This window comes from Vipera ursinii (genome assembly GCF_947247035.1).
Source record: "Vipera ursinii genome assembly, chromosome: 1".
In the NCBI taxonomy this organism is placed as follows: Eukaryota; Metazoa; Chordata; class Lepidosauria; order Squamata; family Viperidae; genus Vipera; species Vipera ursinii.
Genome location: NC_139512.1, coordinates 167,489,123 through 167,502,802, shown reverse-complemented (window position 1 = coordinate 167,502,802; position 13,680 = coordinate 167,489,123). Strand labels below are relative to the sequence as shown.

The following is a 13,680-nucleotide window of genomic DNA, read 5'->3' as shown; positions in this document are numbered from 1 at the left end:
GTAGAATGTTTCTTACTCCTTACCCCCACCCTAAGCTTTGCTTCTTCCCCCCCCCCCCCCAGGTAACTGGGCTGCAGCCTTCCATCATTTTTTTATTTTCTAACAACGCATATGGGATCATCTGGATTGTAGAGGAATTCTTAGAAATCAAGATAATGCTTATTGGGGTCCCTAGGTTTAGTAGGAAGAGCCAGTACACATAAGTATGTGAGTTGGGGGCCAGCATAAACAGTGTTTGTGGCACTCTTATCTTACTCAGAACAGAGCATGAAGATAGATTAAGGTGGGGATTTGGAAACTATAGCCCTCTGATGTTCAGTTACAGCAGGGGTCTTCAAACTTGGCCCTTTTATGACTTGTGGACTTCAACTCCCAGAATTCCACAGCCAGGCACGCTGGCTGAGGAATTCTGGGAGTTGAAGTCCACAAGTCATAAAAGGGCCAAGTTTGAAGACCCCTGAATTACAATAATATGGCCTGAAAAATTAGAAATAGTAGCTCAGCAGCAGCTGTTGCTCCATCTGTTGACCTGGACTTTCCCATAAGGAACTTACTTTTGGGTTAGCTTTTACTGTTCATTCTTTGTCCCAGATAAATAAATAGTCAAAACAAACCTTTTATTCATTGCTATGGCTTTGTGAATATTTGTTTTTCTGTGTGACTAAACACTACCAGCAAAGAAACTTTCCAGGTTCACAAAGTTTGCGCTTATTGAAACTTGATAGAAGTTTCATATGTTAATTATTTCTTTCTGAGCTTTTTTCTCAATTATTTCCTCCAGGTTTTTTTACATTCATTGTCTACAATGTAATGCTTTTCTGCTAAGCTTTGAGTTGTCTTATGGAACTTATACAGACAAAACATTTACAGATGTGGACAAATATTCTTTGCTGAAACTAATTCCTAATTCCTATTGATTCTTGTGGATTTGCATTGTCATTTTGTACATTTCCTCTATTTAAAACTTGTAGAAGTAAATGTTATTCATATATATTTGAATAATATAAATGCAATTTATTTATATTTGAAAAATACAGCATAGACTATACCATTTTGATATACCGTATGCTCAGTTTTAAGTCATGAGCAAAGCATGGTACTTTAAAAAGGTAAAGGTTCCCCTGCACATGCATGCTAGTCGTTTCCAACTCTAGAGGCCGGTGCTCATCTCCGTTTCAAAGCCAAAGAGCCAGCGCTTGTCCGAGGACGTCTGCGTGGTCATGTGGCCGGCATGACTAGATGCCAAAGGCGCACGGAACGCTGTTACCTTCCCACCGTAGTGGTCCTTATTTTTCTACTTGCATTTTTACGTGCTTTCGAAAAAACAAAACATAAATACTAACACTGAGTGTATTGACTAGCTTTTTGAAGTTTAATTTAAAAAACCCTACATTTTCTCAAGGTTTAGGGTCCTTGCGATGACTCAGCAGTTAAAGACACTAAGTTTGTCAGCTGGAAAGCTGACAGTCTGTGTTTGAGAACGGAGTGCCACGCGATGGGGTGAGCTCCCGTTCCTTACCCAGCACTAGCCCACCTAGCAGTTTGAAAGCATGCAAATGCAAGTATATTAATAGGTACCACTTTGATAGGAAGGTAACGGAATTTCATGTGCCTTTGACGTACAGCCATGCTGCCACATGACCACGGAAATTATCTTGAGACAATGATGACTTCCTCGGTCAAAAAACAGACATGAGCATCACCTCCTAGAGTCACACATGACTGACAGGGAAACCTTTACATTTTTACCTATGTCCTCAATTATCTCTTGTTGGAATCTTCCCCATTTATTCAAGACTTTCATGGCTTTGAAAACAGAGGTTTCTCATCTGTTTTGGTTCGAAAAGATCACAATGTGACAAAATTTTGTAAAACAACATGTTTGATAATTGGAATACATATTTCAAATTTATAGAATTGCAAATGAACAATGATTCAGAGTAGGTATTAACTGAGCTACAAATATTCACAATAAAAATGCATACATAATTTTTGTTTGATCTGGGTGAGATGAGTGATATGGAAATGTGTTAAGTTGCTAACCTTACACAATTGCAATGTTTTATATAACGTTGTTATTCCTTTTGATGTAGTGTTTTTGTTTTTGTTTTAATCTCAGAAAAACAATTAGAATCATTTTGGAGTTGGGCAGTCCAGAAAACTGATAAACAGACTTTATACTTGAAATTGATAAACAATATAAATTTCAGATAGTGCAAAAAGCAAAAGGTAAATGTGATTTAGTTCCTTTATTTGATCAAGAAATATGGGTTAAATTGACTGGAGCTAAAGTGACAACTATTTTTAATTTATTGCTTTGATCAATGTGTTTATGACACAGGAAATAAATATGAAGTAATTAAAGAATGTCAATAATGTTATGATTAAATGAGACTGGTAAGTCTATGTCTGGCACAGTCTTTGTCATTGACTCTTATATCATTGATATATCGGAGCCAAAGATGATCTTATTTAGGAGACCTGGAGCAACTGTCATTACAAACTGCTATTTTTTTGGGGGGGAGGGATTGTAATTTAGGAGTTTTCCAGGTGCCTGAGTTGTGGGATTCTTTTTACCCTGAAACCTTAATTTTCCATTGCACAAACCAAATCATCATATAAGTTCCTTGCTTCCAATCCTTTCCACTGTTGACTGTCACGATTGTTTAAAAATGCCCGTTATAGATGCCAGAAAACAGAAGAATATTGAAAATAATCTCTCATGCGCAGTCATCGTTTTGCAGTTGTCCAAACTGCAACCTACTGAGCAGTCTTCTCTTTGCATGCTTATATTCAATGACTGCAACAGCTTGTGGTTTCAAAACTACGTTCCTGCTGTTACTGTCTTCAGCGTTTGAGAGTGTTTTATCTCAAAATGGAACAAGCTGGACTTAACAGCCTTAGCTAAGCAAAACTATGAGCGGGAGGAAGGAAAACAAATGATAGTCCTACCTCTTTGTGTCTGGAAGAGAGCCAGACCATCTGCTTAATCCATGATCATATTAGCCAACAACTTCCTTTTTTACCTAGTAGTTGCTAGTAACATGCCCTATCAGGAATGAGGTATGTAGTACTCTGGGAGAAGTATTATCTTGTTTCTTCATGGCACAGTTTCATGAAAAATTGCCAGTCTTCAGATTACATTTGGAGGAAGGGAAAGCAGATGATTTATTTGCAATAGGAAGAGGAAGAGAGGAAAAGGCTAATACCACCCACCCCCCAAACCCACACACATCATAACTGGATTTCTCTCATAGTTCCAATATTTTTCCTCCTTTTCTTTTTAAGAAAGCCCTTTCTTTTGCCTAATCATTTGACCTAGCTCAGGGGTAGGCAACCTCGGCTCTTTTATGACTCATGGACTTCAACTCCCAGAATTCCTGAGCCAGCTATGCTGGCTCAGGAATTCTGGGAGTTGAAGTCCATGAGTCATAAAAGAGCCGAGGTTGCCTACCCCTGACCTAGCTCCTTCTACATTCCTGAGCAGTAGCATGAAGAGTTCTGCCCATCCGTGAGAGGCAGGAGCAGACAGCAAAACCAGTGTAAAAAAACAGCAGACAGCAAAACCAAGTGTATGCATGCTTTGTCTGGGTTTTAAACATTAAAAAGCTCTCCTGAATATTCTTGCGCGGGGGGGGGGGAGGGGAAACCAGGCGGAAAGTCTGTTTATCCCCAAAAGACAAAACTCTTCTGATCAATGATAAAAGGGCTGGAAATCCAACAGAACCTTGTAGGATTCTATAATAGTAGCCCAGATCCCAAGGCATGCAGAAAACACAGTGCTGGGGAGAGTCTCAAGATCAGTTTACACTCCTTGTTTGGGGGGGGGGGGAAAGGGAGGAGGCTAATCAGAGAAGACAGCCTGAAATTAGTCAGAAGGGCTGCTCATCCTGCCTCCCACGTACTGTTACAGAGAAAGTGCTTTCCTTGGAGGGAGAAGGGCAAGATAATTTCACAGGAAGGCCATCATCATGCTTTGAACCGGAAGCTCTGCTGTCGATCCTTGCCAGGCGACTCCTTGGAATCCCAAAGTTTCTGCAGAGTATAAAAAGAGCAACTTCGCAGCTGTGTGTTTAGATTCCCTTCCCATCCCACTCCACTCCCCGCCAGTTTGTCTATTGACAACTCTGGCAATAAAATCAAGATTGTATTTCTGATTTTGCCTTTTTTTTCTCCACCTCCACCACCCCACCCCAGGCCCTGCCTTCTGGAGCTGAGGAAGAAACAAAACAACGAAGCCTTCCTGGAATCTTGGCATACTTTGGGGACGGGTTTTTTTCCCCCCAGCACTGCAAGCAACTCGGTGGTAAGAAAATAGCAATGTTCTTTTCATGTTATTTCTCTGGCTGGGGATGCGTTTTTGCCAGATGAGTGTCAGATGTATTGATGTTGTTGGAAGTCTGCTTTTGTGTACTGCGTGCAAAAATTAAAATGGCAATGTATGCATTTTAGCTGGAAGGATACCTCAGCAAGGACAGTGAGTAGTACCTTCATGGAAACCAACTTAAAGCAACTAAATACAAACTGTTAGCAGTGTAAAGAGGCATATATTTCTATAGCGAGCTTGAGTAAAAATAAATGTTTTTATAGTTTAGATTTAGAATGTTTATTTTCTTGGCTCTGCACATCCACAATTGTCTGCAAGACCATTTACAAGAAAATTACTTTGAGATTTCCTCTCATGCATGCATGTTAATGCAGAATTCCATCCCAAGTAAGGGTGTGATATTATGAATATTTTATGTATTGAAGAAGCTGTTTCAAAGAAATCCAGGAAAAGAAAAGAGATTTATTCGCTTTACATAGATGTATGAATTGGGAAGCAAGGAAGAATGCAATAGTTAATCGCCCACTATTTTCTTGAAACAAGTTTTAGTATAGTTGGTGATAAGCTTTGTTTATGCTATTGGATAAAAGAGAGCTGGTGATAAATAAACCTTTCTCAATTAAACTGGAGGGAAAAGAGTGGGTTTTACTGTATATTGCGATTCTCTTGGGTATAATTCTCATAGAGTTCAATGAAATGTACTTGACAGTATGAGAGGGAAGAAGTTACACTTGGTGGAAAATGCAGTATTTTAGTTAAGTGCAAGGAAAAGGGAAGAGATGATGACAATATTGAAAGATGAGTACTAATTTATCAAGCACATATTAAGAAGTTGGTTTTGACTAATAAAACTCAAAAGGGCTTAGGGTTATGTGAAGTCATCTCTCCTGTTTTGCACCTGTCCCGGTGATACGATTGGCAGAGGACACTCTCTTGCTTCTGAGGTCAGAGACTTGGTTTTTTTGCATGCAGGAGAAGATCTTGTCCTCATTGCTCCTAGCTACAGAAGACCCTGTTTCCCTTCAGAGTTGGGTTTGCCCTTCTTAGTATTTGGAATCCTGTATAGGTATATCTCTTTGCCAAGCTTGGAACTGTTAGATCATTTTATTACTATTATAATTTTCTATTAATGATAATTTTAATCTATAATCTTAACTGTTTTTATGCATTGCTTTGGTCTTCAATTGAGCTAGCTGCCTTGAGTGCTTCACACTCAGAAGAGAAAGTAATTATACAACCTTAATAAATGTAAACACATCTTCTCACTAGCCAAAAGGTTGCTGTCCCATTTAATCAGCCATTGATTTTGAATGCCTTCAGGTTAATAGTCTTGAATTTACTTATTAGAAATACAGAGTTGCCTTTCTGCCTAGCATCCTCTGCGTTATCTTCTTCATCTCTTCTATTATTATCTCTAGGAAGAAGCAGAAGCTAGTTTGATATACTGGTGAATAGCAGTATAGACTTATATACCCATTCACAGTGCTTTACAGCCCTCTCTAAGCGGTTTGCAGAGTCAGCATATTGCCCCCAACGATCTGGGTCCTCATTTTACCAAGGCTGAGTCAACCTTGAGCTGGTGAGATTCGAACTGCTGAATTGCTGGAAATTGGCCATCAGCAGAAACAGCCTGCAATACTGCATTCTAACCACTGCGCCACCACGGCTCTGGTACTGAAGGTACTGGTCCAGAAACCAGGACCTTCTGAGTTTAGTTCTGCCTTAAGCATGAAAGCCAGCTAGGTGACTTTGGATCAGTCCTTCTCTCTCAGCCCAACCCACCTCACAGTATTGTTGTTTTGGGCAAAATAGCAGGATGGAGTATGAGTAAATAAATAACTAAAAGAAATAAAACTAGGACAGCTTGGGGTTGTGCCTAGGGAAGAAAAAAGCTGATGCAAGTATGTAAATCAGGCATGTCAAACTGCCGGATGCGTCATGACGAAACCGTGCCCACCCCATTGCTGGCAATGGGGAAGAAGTCGCGATACGTCACGCGGCATCACATGATGTCACGAGTTTGACATGCCTGATGTAAATCATGGCAGTTGTATAGTGATGTCACACACATACATGGATGTCCATTAAGTTACTCCTAAGTTTCAACGTGTATGGCATATGAAAGTTGCTTTCTCAAACAGCGTTGAACATAGCATGCAATATCCTTTGGGTAGCAAATTTCCGTTATTTGATTAAAAAAAGGATTTCCTTTGGTTCAAAGAATTATTCTCAGTAATTTTTTTTTAGTAAAGGCTAAGAAATACAAAGGGACGCGGTGGCTCAGTGGGTTAGGACGCTGAGCTTGTCGATCAGAAGATCGGCAGTTTGGCGGGTCGAATCCTGAGTGCCGCGTAACAGAGTGAGTGCTTGTTACTCGTCCCAGCTTCTGCCAACCTAGCAGTTTGAAAGCACGTAAAAATGCAAGTAGAAAAATAGGGGCCACTATGGTGGGAAGGTAACAACGCTCCGTGTGCCATTGGCATCTAGTCATGCTGGCCACATTACCACGGAGACGTCCTCGGACAAGTGCTGGCTCTTTGGCTTTGAAACGGAGATGAGCACCAGCCCCTAAAGTCAGAAACGACTAGCATGCATGTGCGGGGGAACCTTTACCTTTTAAGAAATACTAATCTTTGAAACTTTAAAGATGTCATGCATGTGGGAAACATGAGCTATGCAATTTCCTGTGACATTTCTACACAAAATAGAAAGTATACAGAATTATAATATGATCCATTCAAATCTAAAGCTAATTCTCACTCTTGGTTTTCTTCACCTCATTCTAGAGTTGGATTTAAAATTGCCAACAGAATTCTCTTTTATAATTGTCTACGGTATCCTGTCAAAAACCTCTCTTAAGAATCACCATCTGCATGCAATTTTCCTAACTTCTTTAGAGAGAGACAATATTCCTTTAAAACTATATCTCTCTAGAGAAGTGAAACTCTTGCACAAATACTGCTTTCCAGCGTTCAAATATTTGTCCTGCACTGAAATGAAAACTCCCTAAGGATGCTTCCATTTTTAAAGTCAGTCTAATATTTAACCAGTCTTAATGCAAGATCCATTGCTAGCCAAGTCACATTTTAAATCAAAGACTTTTTCTCCTTGTTTTATTTTCTTCAGTGTAACTCCTTTTGGAAAATGTACTGGTACCTTATCTGTGTGATTGGGTCACCACTGATAAGCCTGATTGTTCCACAAAATAAAGATAGTTTCATATTACTAATTAGTTATTTTTTCATGTGCCATTATACCTTATCCTGTGTTATGATACAGTGTTCAGCTATGGACTATCGTAGAAATTTACGTGAACTGTCAATAAAAATATACTGTAGATATAGCTATGGATATAGCTACTGTATACATATAGATGATATTTAGATTTAGATTTTATTAGATTTATATACCGCCCTTTCCCGAAGGACTCAGGGCGGTTTACAGGGCATTTTAAAATCATATCAATATAAAATACAAAGTTAAAAGAGAATTAAAAGATTAAATTATCCCTGATAATAAAACCCCAGTTAAAATTCTCAGCCTGGGTCAGAGAGCTCAAAGAGCCAAGTCTTCAGGTCCCGGCGGAATGAGCGTAGGTCAGGGGCAGTCCTGAGCTCCACAGGCAGCTGGTTCCAGAGGGTAGGCGCACCCACAGAAAAGGCCTTCTCCCTGGGTGTTATCCGCCGGCAATCTTTTACTGGCGGCACCCCGAGAAGACCCTCCCTCTGCGAGCGCACTGGACGAAGGGAATTTGATGCTGGCAGCAGGTGTTCCCTCAGATATCCCTCAAATATTGATACAGATGTAGATATATATCAGGGGTCTTCAAACCTGGCCCTTTTATGACTTGTGGACTTCAACTCCCAGAATTCCTCAGCCAGGCACGCTGCACATGGGAACAGTGGGGCACAATCCCAATTTATATCCCAAATTTGCATTCAGTTAGGTCATGCATATGGCCTTCATAGGACTTATCTCTTGTGACTAGTGAACACATCTGTATTAAAATAGAGGGGAAACTTTTGCTGAACCACAGAAACATTTTTTTGTAATAATAAAAGATTACCACTGAAGTTATGACATCTTCTTTGACAGCTATCTTTGCAGACCTTTAAAAATCTTTCATTTAAATTGTATTCTTAATAACTTCAGGCTTTTATCTCTCTTCTGTTTTCCTTTCTATCCTTCCTGTTGTTCCATAGCCACAAAAGTGACTCATTCAAAGTGACAGCACAGGAAATTGAACAGGGAAAAAAAAACATAAGGCTTTTGAAGCTCAAAATCAACATAGGGACTTTTCCTTGTTTTTTATTCTATCCAACAGAAACGCCCATAGTTAAAATAACTAAGGATGTACTTATGCAAACAAGTAAACAAAATTATTTTAAGGATCTGAGCAAAGTTGAAAGAAAAGATTGTTAAAAGGTTTGAGAAAGCAAAATAACAAAGGAATATTTATTGCTAAGATACCGTATTTTCTGGCGTATAAGACGACTGGGCATATAAGACGACCCCCGAGTTTTGAGACGATTTTCAAGATTTTTCGTCTTATACGCCGGAAAATACTTACATGCCAGTTGCCAAGTGTCTGACAGAAGCCCGATTCAGACCTGTCTGATGCAGATGGTGCAAAGCCCTGCCAGTTCCCGCCCGACGCCGGTGCCGCCTTGAGAGGGAGGGGTGTGAGGCGCCTGCCACAGCTCCCCGAGGACTCCTTAGTAGCCGGGGAGCGCGCATGTGCGCAGGACTGCCCTGCCGGCTCCCGCCCGACGCCCCTGCCAGTGCCGCCTCGAGAGGGAAGGGCGTGAGGTGCCTGCCACAGCTCCCCGAGCACTCCTTAGCAGCCGGGGAGCATGCGCGTGCGCAGGACTGCCCTGCCGGCTCCTGCCCGACGTCGGACAGCTCCGTTGGTGCCGCCTCGAGAGGGAAGGGCATGAGGCGCCTGCCATGGCTCCCCGAGGACTCCTTAGCAGCCGGGGAGTGCGCGCGTGCGCAGGACTGCCCTGCCGGCTCCCGCCCGACTCCAGCCTGCCCTGCTTCCTCCACAGTGAGAGCGGAGGGCGTGCCTTCCTGGGCTCGTCGACTTGCATCCATGCCAGAGCCGAAGGGGGCTTTTCCTTCCACCCACCCTTTGGAATAAACGCAAGAGCTCCCGGGGTCTGGCGTTTGCAAGGGGGAGGGGAAGGGGCTTAGAGGCTCTTGGGGGTGAGAAGGGAGAGTCACGTTGGAGGGGGGACTGGACTAAGGAGGCTTGAAGTTGCTTTGCAAGAACGGGGGCGCTCGATTTATGTACTATTTTCCGGCGTTTAAGATGACTGGGCGTATAAGACCCCCCAACTTTTGAGAAGATTTTCATGGGTTAAAACGCCGGAAAATACAGTAGATTGAGTTCATGCATGTCTATGTTGAATGTATCTGTAAATGTATCTATGAATCACTCGTCTGTTTCACTTGTTTTGTGTCTTCAACACAGACTGCAGTGAGCAGTGTGTCCATACCTGGTAAATTTGAAAGGAGTTGGGTGAAAAGTGTATTTGCTTTAAGTTTCCAAATGCCTATAGCCAAATACATATGTAGGTAGTCCTCGACGTACACCTGCAGTTGAGCCCAAGACTTCTGTTGCTAAGTGAAACAGCTGTTAAGTAAATTTTGCCCCATTTTATGACCTTCCTTGCCATAGCTGTTAAGTGAATTAGTGCGGTTGTTAGTAGCACGGTGGTTAAGTGAATCTGGCTTCCCCATTGATTTTGCTTGTCAGTAAGTCATGAAAGGTGATCACATGACCCCGGGACACTGCAACCGTCATAAATATGAGTCAGATGCCAAGCATCTGAATTTTGATCATGTGACCCTGGGGCTGCTGCAACAGTTATAAGTGTGAACAAGTGTTATAAGTCACTTTTCCAGTGCCTTCTAACTTCGAACGGTCACTAAGTGAATGTTGTAAATTGAGGACTACTTGTATTAACTCCTCCAGAATTTAGCACACCATTCCAAAAGAGCCAGGCAGGTATAATCTGATAAGTCAGAACCATATTAACATTTGGGTGGTCTAGTTATTTATCTGTGCTTTTAAAAAATGGCAAACTTGTGTTGTTTTACCTGAATAGCTTGTGTTTTGCTCTCCCTGTTTTGTAATTCAAGCTCAGACAACATTGATGCCTAGCAATTTTATTTTCTAAAAAGAACATGGATAAAAATATGCTGAAATTCTACCATAAGGGACCCAGAAGTCAACTGCAACAAATGCAGAAGGTGTTCAGGATTAAGGTCTAAAACTGTGGCCCGCTTATTAAATATTTCTTTTCCCCCCCAAAACAATTATTAATTTTCTATTATTACATTTGATTAGTGCTTAATAAACATCGTGTTGTCTGGGTTGATTTGTTTGCTTAATAATGCAAGTTGCATTCTTAGTCTCTACCCCCCTTTTTCCAACCATGCTTGAAAATATTCTGTATCTTCTTTCTCTTTGATCCTCAATGTAAGTCTGTCCATTTCAGCACAGTCCAATATCTTCTTGATTATCTCTTCGTCTAGTGGTGTTTCTTCATTCTTCCAGTGCTAAGCAAATACAATCCTGCTGTTTATTAAATATTTCTAAAGAGAGCATTGCAGATAATTATTTCCCCAATTTGTTTTTAAATTGGATCAAGACATGCAGTTCACAGCGCAGATTGACTTGCTATTCTTTATCATGATTCTGTCCTTTGAAGATATTAGCAGGATAAGATAATCTGAAAGGGGTAATGGGTTTGTGAAATCAAAGCACCAGAAAAGCTAGTTTGGGTAGAGCTTGGATTCGTGTGAGCAAAGCCATGGTCCTAATCTCCCACTCGACTCTTCCTCTCAATGCATTTTTCACACTCCTTATAGCAAATCTGTATCCTGAAACTGGACTGTGGACTGCAAAGTGCATAAATCATCTGCAAACAAGATTTGTAATCCAAAACAAAGCCAGCAACCATCTGCGAAGGTTCTCAGCCATCCAGATCATGGTTACTCCAAAGGGCCCGGGAAAGGATAATATTTCTCATATCCTTTCTGGATTTTAAAAGAGTGTAAGATCTGCAGAGTACATTAATCTTAATTCAGTTGGAGGTCTGAACTCACGAGTCCCTTTGTCAGTTTTTCAGCATTGCCAGGTTGTAATACAGGTGGTCCTCGACTTACAACACTTTGTTGAGTGACTGTTCGAAGTTACAATGGTGTTGAAAAAAGGGACTTAGGACCATTTTTCACACTTACGAACATTGCAATATCCCCATGGTCACGTGATTTACATTCGGATGATTGACAACTGGTTCATATTGATGACGGTTGAAGTGCCCCGGGATTACGTGATCGCCTTTTGTGACCTTCTGATAAAGCAAAGTCAATGGGGAAGCCAGATTCACTTAACAACCACATTATTGACTTAACAACTGCGGTGATTCACTTAACATTTGTGGCAAGCAGAGTCGTAAAATGAGGCAAAACTCACTTAACAAATGTCTCACTTAGCAACATAAATTCTGGGCTCAATTGTGGTCCTAAATCGAGGATTTCCTGTGGTTCATGCAAAGGCAGAAAACTACTAGAGGAAAACTGGCTTCCACTTTTGTTTTCATAAAGCACAGATGTGAAAAAGGCATGTGTTTTAAAATTGTTCAAGGAATGTTCAGCACAAGTTTTATTTTTAACAATGGATTACACAAGACAAGGAAGAAGGGAACCACAAAGAGTAATTAATCTTGGGAGGCTTCAGTCCCTGCTTCTGCATTTCCCAGGTGGTTCAATAGATCAAATACCTGAGATTGGGAAACAAATGGAAGATTTAAAACAAAATGTAGGCCCTCTGCAAACTGAAACAGGTAATTCTAAAATACTACATTTCAGGAATTCCCATTCCCCCGCCCCATTTCCTTTTGCTCCATTTCCCATAATAAGATTGCATTTAAAAGTGTTTCATTTATTACTCAACTTTTACATAAAGAGTGATTTTTTTCTTTTTCTTTTTTATGAAAGAAGCCTTCCATGAAACCTAGTTTCAGGTTGATTCTACCGCATTAATATTGCATAAGCACTTCACAGTCTTTGCTGCTTACTAATGTCTTATAATTATATACTACTGGTTTCTATGATGCAGGCTAATGATGATCACTGCAGTCTTTCTTTCATAATCCTGAGTCTTCCAGGGCATCTTTTGCAATACAGATTGAAGCTATGATTTAATATTAGGCTGCTATAAAATAATAAGGTATTGCATTAATAATTGGCTTGAACTATTTCCAGATTAAGTGCTTAGGAATGCTTGTTACGGAGCGTTTTCTTGCGGAAATTTTCCCCAACTCCCTTGAAACCAACTGATTTCTATGAAATGGGAAAGGATTTCACATTACAGTCTGGCTTGTGAGGTGTAGACATTTGATCAAAACATTAATTGTGTGACTAGACTCAATTTTCAGGAAACAATGAGCAGATTTAAGATGATAAAACGTTTGAAGAAAAAAAGATGGCAGTGTTTTCATAAAAGTTAATATTATAATTTCACCGGGGGCCAAACTGCCTTTCGTGATGATTTTACTTTCTCTTCTGGAGCTATTCCTTCCCATCCCCCTGTTTCTCAAACACATGGAACAGATTTTGAAGACATACTTTCAAGAAAAAAGGGGGGGGGGAATGTACCTTTTTGGGTAATTTCACTTCTAGGCATTTGTCAAAAAGAATTTCATCTACACATTAACAGTTTACCGATTTGCAGATAGTGCAGTTCTAATAACCTTTCAAAATCTCCATGTTATGCCATCAAACAGTGTAGAGTTCTGCAAATTATGGATAAAACCCATTCAGCATGATAATTTGATCAAAGCTGGGCAAAAATAAGTGCAATTGAATATGTAAGAGTTGCATTTAGTGAGATGGGCGGCTATATAAATGTGATTAATAAACGCACAATATGTGTTATTATGGGTAATATGTTATTGAACATAATAACGTAGTCATATTAAAGTTCCAAAGATATAAAAACCTTAGTGTGCTTCTAGCGAATTTGCAAAAATACCCAACTAAAAAAGGATACTCTCAATCTAATAACTAATAATATTGGATTCCTTGGAAAAAAAGAAATGTTCCATTGCTCTCCTTCCAAACTGGGCTTAATTCTTTCTATTAGAAAATGTATTCATGGAGCACACCAATATCTCAGAAATGTTTGTGTTGATTCTAAACTTCTTTATTATCAAATAGATTGTTTCGATTTATTTATTTTTTTGTTTAAGCATACAGGAGACAGACAGATAGTGTCTCCATTATTTAAGAATAATTATTTTTTGTCTCTTGACGTTTGACCAAGGTTACAGATACAGGTTTCA

At 40.1% G+C, this 13,680-nt stretch overlaps 1 protein-coding gene across 3 annotated transcripts in view; it reads left to right on the top strand.

Moving 5' to 3' along the window:
* Positions 1-3,892: 3,892 nt before the first annotated feature.
* Positions 3,893-13,680, top strand: part of TFPI (tissue factor pathway inhibitor) — a 40,728-nt gene continuing 30,940 nt past the window's right edge. The window contains exons 1-2 of one of the 3 annotated variants that reach the window (XM_083350526.1): positions 3,893-4,067; positions 4,198-4,306. The gene's annotated coding sequence lies outside the window, so the exon portion shown is untranslated. Of the gene's footprint in view, positions 4,307-13,680 lie in introns of all 3 variants that reach the window. The other 2 variants (XM_083350527.1, XM_083350529.1) reach the window with 2 other exon arrangements.